We start from the raw sequence: 8,446 nt of genomic DNA on the forward strand, positions 1-8,446 counted from the left end.
TAACAGCGTATCAAAAGACACATATATCATGACCAAGTGGGATTTATTACTGATGTGTGAGGCTGGTTCAACATAAGAAAATTATTCAACATAATACACCACATTAATAAATTACACCACATTAATAAATTGAAGGGAAAAAAACACATAATCATCTCAATTGATGCAGAAAAGGCATTTGACAAAATCCAGTAAACTTTCTTGATAAAAACACTTCAAAAGATAGGAATGAAGGAAAATTCCTCAATATGATAAAAGGCATATATGAAAAACCCATAGCCAACATCATACTCAAAGGGGAAAGGTTGAAGGCTTTTCCTCTAAGATTGGTAAAATGACAAGGATGCCCACTGGCACCATTGTTATTCCATATTGTACTAGAGGTTCTAGCTAGAGCAATTAGACAAGAAAAAAAAAAGTTGAAGGCATCCAAATAGGAAAAGAGGAAGTAAAACTCTCACTATTTGTGGATGACATGATCCTATATTTAGAAAATTCTGAAATGTCTACAACAAAGCTATTTAAGCTAATAAATGATTTCAGCAAAGTGCCAGGACAAAGATCAACATGCAAAAATCAGTAATGTTTTTGTACACTAGTGTCGAACACTGAGGAGGAAATCAGGCAGAAAATTCCATTTTCAATAGCAACAAAAAGACTCAAATACCTAAGAATCAATTTAACCAAAGAAGTACAGGAACTATATGCAGAAAACTACCAACAATGCTAAAAGAAATGAGTAAAGACCTAAACAAATGGAAAGACATTCTGTGTTCATGGATTGGAAAACTAATTATGGTGAAGCTGTCGATCCTACCCAAACTGTTTTATAGATTCAATGCAATACCAATCAAAATTCCAACAGCTTGGGAAGTGGATTTAGCTCAACTGATAGAGCGTCCGCCTACCACATGGGAGGTCCAGGGTTCAAACCCAGGGCCTACTGACCCATGTGGAGCTTGCCCATGCACAGTGCTGATGTGTGCAAGGAGTGCCGTGCCACACAGGGGCGTCCCCCATGTAGAGGAGCCCCATGCGCAAGGAGTGAGCCCCGTAAGGAGAGCTGCCCCACTGGAAGAAAGCACAGCCTGCCTAGGAGTAGCGCCACACATGTGGAGAGCTGATGCAGCAAAATGATGCAACAAAAAGAGACACAGATTCCCGGTGCCACTGACAAGAATCCTAGCGGACACAGAAGAACATACACAGTGAATGAACACAGAGAGCAGACAATGGGGGGGGGGGGGGGAGGGGGGAGGAAATAAATAAAATAAATTTTTAAAAAAATCTTAAAAAGAAAAAAATTCCAACAGTCTACTTTACAGAAATAGAAAAGGCAATTAATTTATTTAGAAGGGAAAGTGCACCCGAATAGCCAAAAGCATTCTAAAAAAGAAGAGTGACATGGGAATAATTTCACTGACTGACTTTGAAACATATTACAAAGCTACAGTGGTCAAAACAGCATGATACTGTCATAAAAATAGACACATCAATCAGTGGAATAGAATTGAGAGTCCAGAAATAAACCCTCATCTCTACAGCCAACTGGTTTTTTACAAATCCACCAGGTCCATGTTAACAGGACATAACAGTCTCTTCAATAAGTGGTACTGAGAGAGATCATGTCAAACTGAAAGAATGAAGGAGTACCCCCCTCTCTCTCCCTAGATAAAAAACAACTCAAAATGGATCAAAGACCTAAGCATAAAAACCAGGACCATAAACAACTAGAAGACAATGTAGGCAAACGTCTTAAAGGCCTTGTGGTAGGTGGTGGTTACTTGGACCTTCCACTCAAAGCACACACAACAAAAGGAAAAATAGATACATGGGACCTCCTCAAAACCAAACACTTTTGCACCTCAGAGGACTTTGTCAAGAGGGTGAAGAGGCAGCCAATTCAGTGGAAAAAATTATTTGGAAATCACATATCTGATAAGGGTTTAATATTCATGATATATAAAGAGATGCTACAACTCAACAATAAAAATTTAAACTACCCAATTTTAAAAATGAGCAAAAGACTTAAATAGACATTTGTTTAAAAAAAATAGATATTTGTCCAAAGAAGAAATACAAATGGCAAAAAACACATGAAAAAATGTTCAACATCACTAATGAGTAGGGAAATGCAAATCAAAACTACAATGAGATTTCATTTCACACCTATCAGAATGGCCACTATTGAAGAGACAGAACTATAAGTGTTGGAGAGGATGTGGAGAAGTAGGAACACTTATTTATTGTTGGCAGGAATGTAGAATGGCACAGCCACTGTGGAGGACTGTTTGGCAGTTCCTGAAGAAGGTAAGTATAGATTTTCCACATGACCCTGCAATACCACCCCTGGGTATATACCAAGAAGAACTGAGAGGAGTGACACAAATAGACATCTGCACACTGATGTCTTAGCAGCATTATTCACAATTGCCAAAAGTTGGAAACAACCCAGGTGTCTATCAACCAATGAATGAATAAACAAACCATGGTGTATTCACAGGATGGAATGTTATGCAACTCTAAGGAAAAATGAAGTCATAAAGCATATGACAACATGGATGAACCTGGAGGACATTATGTTGAGTGAAGCAAGACAGACACAAAAGAACAAATACTGTATGACTGTGTTACTATGAAATAAATGTGTTGTGTAACATATTTATAATTGCATTTATATAAAATGTAAATATAAATCAATTTATAAAGATAAAATTTGATTAGTGGTTATGTAGGGTTAGGGAAGGCATGCTAAGGTGTGTGGAGCTTTTCTTTCTGGAGTAATGAAATAATTCTAAATTTTCTTTTTTTTTTTTAAGATTTATTTATTTATTTAAACCCCCCCCCTCCCCTGGTTGTCTGTTCTCTGTGTCTATTTGCTGCGTCTTGTTTCTTTGTCCGCTTCTGTTGTCGTCAGCAGAAGTGTGGGCAGCATCATTCCTGGGCAGGCTGCACTTTCTTTCGCGCTGGGCAGCTCTCCTCACGGGGCACACTCCTTGCGTGTGGGGCTCCCCTATGCACAGGACACCCCTGCATGGCACGGCACTCCTTGCATGCATCAGCACTGCGCATGGGCCAACTCCACATGGGTCAAGGAGGCCCAGGGTTTGAACCGCGGACCTCCCATGTGGTAGACGGACGCCCTAACCAGTGGGCCAAGTCCGTTTCCCTAAAATTTATTTCATTTTAAATAAATTTTACATGCCAAAATTGTGATTATTTTAAAAGCCATTGAGGGAAGTGGCTGTGGGTCAAGCAACTGATCTCCCATTTATCATATGGAGGACCCAGTTTGATCCCCAGGACCTCTTGGTAAATAAAGAAAAAGGCATCCCAGACCTGTGTGGAGAGGCACGGGCCCCTGTGAAGCAAAGCAACGCACCAAAAAGATGATGACGCAACCAGAGAGGGGAAAAAGAACAAAAAAAGAGCAAAAAAATTTTAAAAAGAGAAAAACCATTGAGTATACACTGCAGAGAGATCGTATGGTATGTGAATATATCTCAGTAAAACTGCTTCATAAATAAATAAATACTTGTGCAAGCATAGCCAGAAATAGCAGCTATGTACAGCAGGGGAAACAGAGAGATTGAGAAGTGAAGAATTTTCTTGTCTGTCTGGTTTTTGTTTATTATTATTATTATGAAATAATGAATATGCTCTAATAATGATTGAATTGATGAATGCACAGCTACGTGATTATACCAAATACCATCGATCGTACACTTAGGAGGAATTGTATGCTTTATTAAGATGTATCAATAAAACTGGTCTGTTAAAAAAAAATACTGTCACTAAATTAATGGTATATTAAAAGTTAAAGAAAATAACAAGAAAAGTTAAAGATTTACAAAGTGTTAAGTATATGGTGATACATGGGAAAATTATAATTAATATAACTTACGTACAATAGTTAACAGTACTATGGTAATATTTTGCAGCATTGGCAAGAAGATATTACTTCAGGGGAAGTGGATGTGGCTCAAGCAATTGAGCTCCTGCCTACCACATGGGAGGTCCATGGTTTGGTTCCCAGTGCCTCCTAAAGAAGACAGCAAGCTGGCGTGATGGGTAGGCACAGCAAGTTGATGCAACAAGATGACACGAGACACAGGAGGAAGGACATAATGAGAGACACAACAAAGCAGGCAACAGAAGTGGCTTAAGCGATTAGGCATCTCCCTCCCACATCAGAGGTCCCAGGTTCAGTTCCTGGTGCCTTCTAAAGAAACAAAAGAAGACAAATAGATACAGCAAGTGCAAACAAGAAGTTCAGGGTGAAGGGGAATAAAGAAATAAATCTTTAAAAAAAGAAATATCTCTAAAATTTAAAAAAAAGGAAGATATTATTTCAGTACTCATGGGGGATATGTGGAGGTACAAGGTTTTTCCTTTTGGAATAAAGAAAATGTTCTAAAATTAACTGAGGTGATGGCAGAACAACTCTGTGATGAAAATGAGAGTCACTGAACAGACACTTCGAATGGATTGTACACCGCATGGGACTGCAGAACGAAGAGAATCCAGTGGTGGAAGATGGATTGTGGTTAACAGGACAGATATGAGAGTGTTTTCTCATGAATGATAACAAATATATAATACTAATATATGGTGTTGGGAAGCGCATTTGGCCCAATAGATAGGGCCTACCACATGGGAGGTCCAGGGTTCAAACTCAGGGCCTTCTGGCCTGTATGGAGCTGGGCCACACGCAGTGCTGATGCGCGCAAGGAGTACCATGTCACACAGGGGTGTCCCCCATGTTGGGGAGCCCCACATGCAAGGAGTGTGCCCCGTAAGGAGAGCCGCCCAGCGCGAAAAAAAGGGCAGCCTGCCCAGGAATGGTGCCGCACACACAGAGAGCTGATGCAGCAAAATGACGCAACAAAGAGAGACACGAATTCCAGGTGCTACTGACAAGAGTACAAGCGGACACAGAAGAACATGCAGCGAAAGGAAACAGAGAGCAGACAACTGTGGCGGGGGCTGCGGGGGAGGGGTTGGGAAGGGTAGAGAAATAAATAAAAAATAAATCTTTAAAAAATATATATATATATTTGTGGTATTAATAATTGGATGGGTTGGGGGAAAAAATATACCAAATGTAAGATATGGGCTATAGTGAATAGTAATACTTGCATGATGCTCTTTCAGTGTGTAACAAATATTTCACAACAGTGCAAGGTGTTGGGAATGGGGAGATGAATGGAAGCCCTGTACGATGAGAGTAGCTGTTTGATATGGTTATGAATTCCAAAAATAGATATTGGATTATGTTTGTAATCTGGCCTATTACTGGGTGTGATTTAGTTATGATTAGGCCTTTCATTGGGCCATGTCGTTAGGGCGTGGCATAAAAGACATGGCAAAGGACAGAGTTGAGAGTTCGTAATGTTGGAGTTTGATGCTGACGTCTTAAGGTGGAGCACTGGGAAGTAAGCACACAGAGGAAAGAGAAGCCAGCCAAGGAAGAAAGGAACCTTGAACCCAGAGAAGCGAGACCCTGGAAGGGAGGAACCCAGGAAGCCTGAACCCTCACAACCCTCGGCAGCCATCTTGCTCCAACATGTGAAAATAGACTTTGGTGAGGGAAGGAACTTATGCTTTATGACCTGGTATCTGTAAGCTCCTACCCCAAATTAATACCCTTTATAAAACCAACCAATTTCTGGTATTTTGCATCAGCACCCCTTTGGCTCACTCATACAATAATACGTATATTTGTTTTGTAAATTCACAAATTTTAATATACACTTATTGTTTATGTGTGTTTATGTATGAATGATAGACTTCAATAAAATTTTATTTTTAAAAAAGTTAAAGAAAGAAAATAAAGTCTAAACAACAACAAACAAAAGTCAGCTGTGATTAGAAACACCCAGGCTAGATTCTCTGTCCCACTGCAGGGGACTCATGCACGTTTCTTTCTTTTTTTTGGTGCTGGGGGCCAGGGATTGAAACCTGGACCTCATAACCTCGTATGTGGGAAGCCGGCGCTCAACTGCTAAGCCACATCAACTTCCCTAAGTTGGTTTTTTATAAAAGATTTGTTTATTTGATTCCCCCCCCACCCCCTTCCCCCTGTTGTCTGTGCCAGCTCTCCGTGTTAGCCAGCACTTCCGCACGGGGTGGCTTTTCCTGCGTGAGATAGCATTCCCAGGAAGGGCAGCTCTCCTGCATGGGGCTGCATTCCTGCGTGGGCCAGCTTGCCCTCACCAGGAGGCCCTGGGCATCGAACCCTGGACTTCTTATATGGTAGACAGGAGCCCAACTGGTTGACCACATCCATTTCCCCCTGACTTGGTTTTTTGTTTGTTTTGTTAGTTGTTTGTTTTTGTCTTTTCAGGAAGCATCAGGAACTGAATCTGGACCTTCCCTGTAGGAGGCTAGTGCTTAACCGCTTGAGCCACATCTGCTCCCTCATGTCCATTTTTTTTAAGATTTACTTTTTATTTATTTCTCTCCCCTCCCCCCCCCCCCCCCAGTTATCTGTCTCTGTGTCCATTTGCTGTGTGTTCTTCTGTGACCGCTTCTGTCCTTATCAGCGGCACCGGGAATCTGTGTTTCTTTTTGTTGCATCATCTTGTTGTGTCAGCACTCCGTGTGTGCAGCGCCATTCTTGGGCAGGCTGCACCTTCTTTCGCGCTGGGCAGCTCTCCTTACGGGGCCCACTCCTTGCGCGTGGGGCTCCCCTACATGGCAGACACCCCTGCATGGCACGGCACTCCTTGCGTCATCAGCACTGTGCGTGGGCCAGCTCCACACGGGTCAAGGAGGCCCGGGGTTTGAACCGCGGACCTCGCATGTGGTAGGCGGACGCCCTATCCATTGGGCCAAGTCTGCTTCCCTCATGTTCCTTTTTAAGCTGACGTTTGTGCTGATGACTTTGTCTAAAATAATTGCCCTTCCCCCTTCATTCAGCCCATTCTTATCTCCTCTAAGTGTCTGGACCTGAACCCCAATCCCGCTCATGGCCTGCTCGAGTCTTACCTCCTCCACAGGAAACAAGATGATGTCGTGCAGAACCCAGGGGGCTAAGGTGCAGGCAGGCGTGGGCTCGAATCCCACCCCGCAATGTCGCGTAAGTCACTTCACCTGTCTGTGCCTCTGTTTCCTCAACAGTAATGCGTGGCTAGCACTGACTCCATGTTGTTGGAAAGATGCATGTGGGAAAATGTGCAGCAAATGCTGAGAATGGAATAGACACTGGGCAAATACTGATTCCTCCTTGGAACTAACTCCAATCAGCACACTATTCCACCTTCACTGTCCTATGGTGGCGTCGTTCGACCACCTGTTTTGATTCTTATTTGTTTGTCGTCTATCTTTTTCTGTCACTTAAACGATGCCAGATACGTGCACCATCTCTCCTGTTCATGGGAACAGCTATGGTGCCAGGCAAACGTGAAGTGCTCAGACAAGGGTACTGTTTCTTAAACAAACTATCCTGAATGTGAATGCTTCATTTCCCACCACCATAATCAGCAGTCAGTTTTGTTTTTGCCTTTTATTTTTTAAAGATTTATTTATTTATTTTCATTTCTCTCCCCTTTCCCACCATTGCCTACTCTTGCTATGTTCATCAGTGTCTGCTCGGATTCTTTCAGTGGCACTGGGAATCTGTGTCTCTTTTCGTTGTGTCATCTTGCTGTGTCATCTGTGTGTGTGTGTGGTGCCACTCCTGGGCAGGCTGCACTTTTTTTGTGCAGGGCGGCTCCCCTTGCAGGGCCCACTCCTTGCATGTGGGGCTCCCCTACACGGGGACACCCCTGTGTGGTACAGCACTCCTTGTGTGCATCAGCACTGCGCATGGGCCAGCTCACCACATGGGTCAGGAGGCCCTGGGTTTGAACCCTGGACCTCCCATGTGGTAGGTGGATGCTCTATCAGTTGAGCTAAATTTGCTTCCCTGTTTTTGCCTTTTTAGAATATAAAACATGGATAATAATTACAGAACATGATTAGAAAGAAGTACAGAGGGTCGCAAGTTTAAAGAAGTGGGTGCGTCTTGAATTCAAAGTCAAAGAAATAGAAGCCCCATAGAAGAGTGTTTTAAGAGAAAAGTGAAGAGACAACATGAAAGGGGAAATTGTCCCTGTCCCAGTAAAGTAGAAAAAGAGCTCAAGGTCAGAATGACACATTAGAGAACATCCTGATTAGCCCTAGCCAGCCCTTTGCTAAGAGGTGTGGGTTGGCTTGTGAGTTCAGTGATTTGAAAGGTATGTATAGAACTAGAGGAGTGAGACAGGGACTCAAGACTTGTAAATGGGACTTGTTAGGCAGTAGAGAGAAAAAGGATGAGCTGGTGAAAAATGCATGCGGTTGTGAGTTAAAGGTTAATTCATTCCTTCACCCAACAAATGCTTATTGTGTGTCTGTTTTGTGCCAGGCTTTGTGCAAGATCCTTGGGATACAAAACTGAGGTGGAGTTTACAGTCGAGAAGAG

The sequence above is a fragment of the Dasypus novemcinctus genome, chromosome 24 (genome assembly GCF_030445035.2).
Source record: "Dasypus novemcinctus isolate mDasNov1 chromosome 24, mDasNov1.1.hap2, whole genome shotgun sequence".
In the NCBI taxonomy this organism is placed as follows: Eukaryota; Metazoa; Chordata; class Mammalia; order Cingulata; family Dasypodidae; genus Dasypus; species Dasypus novemcinctus.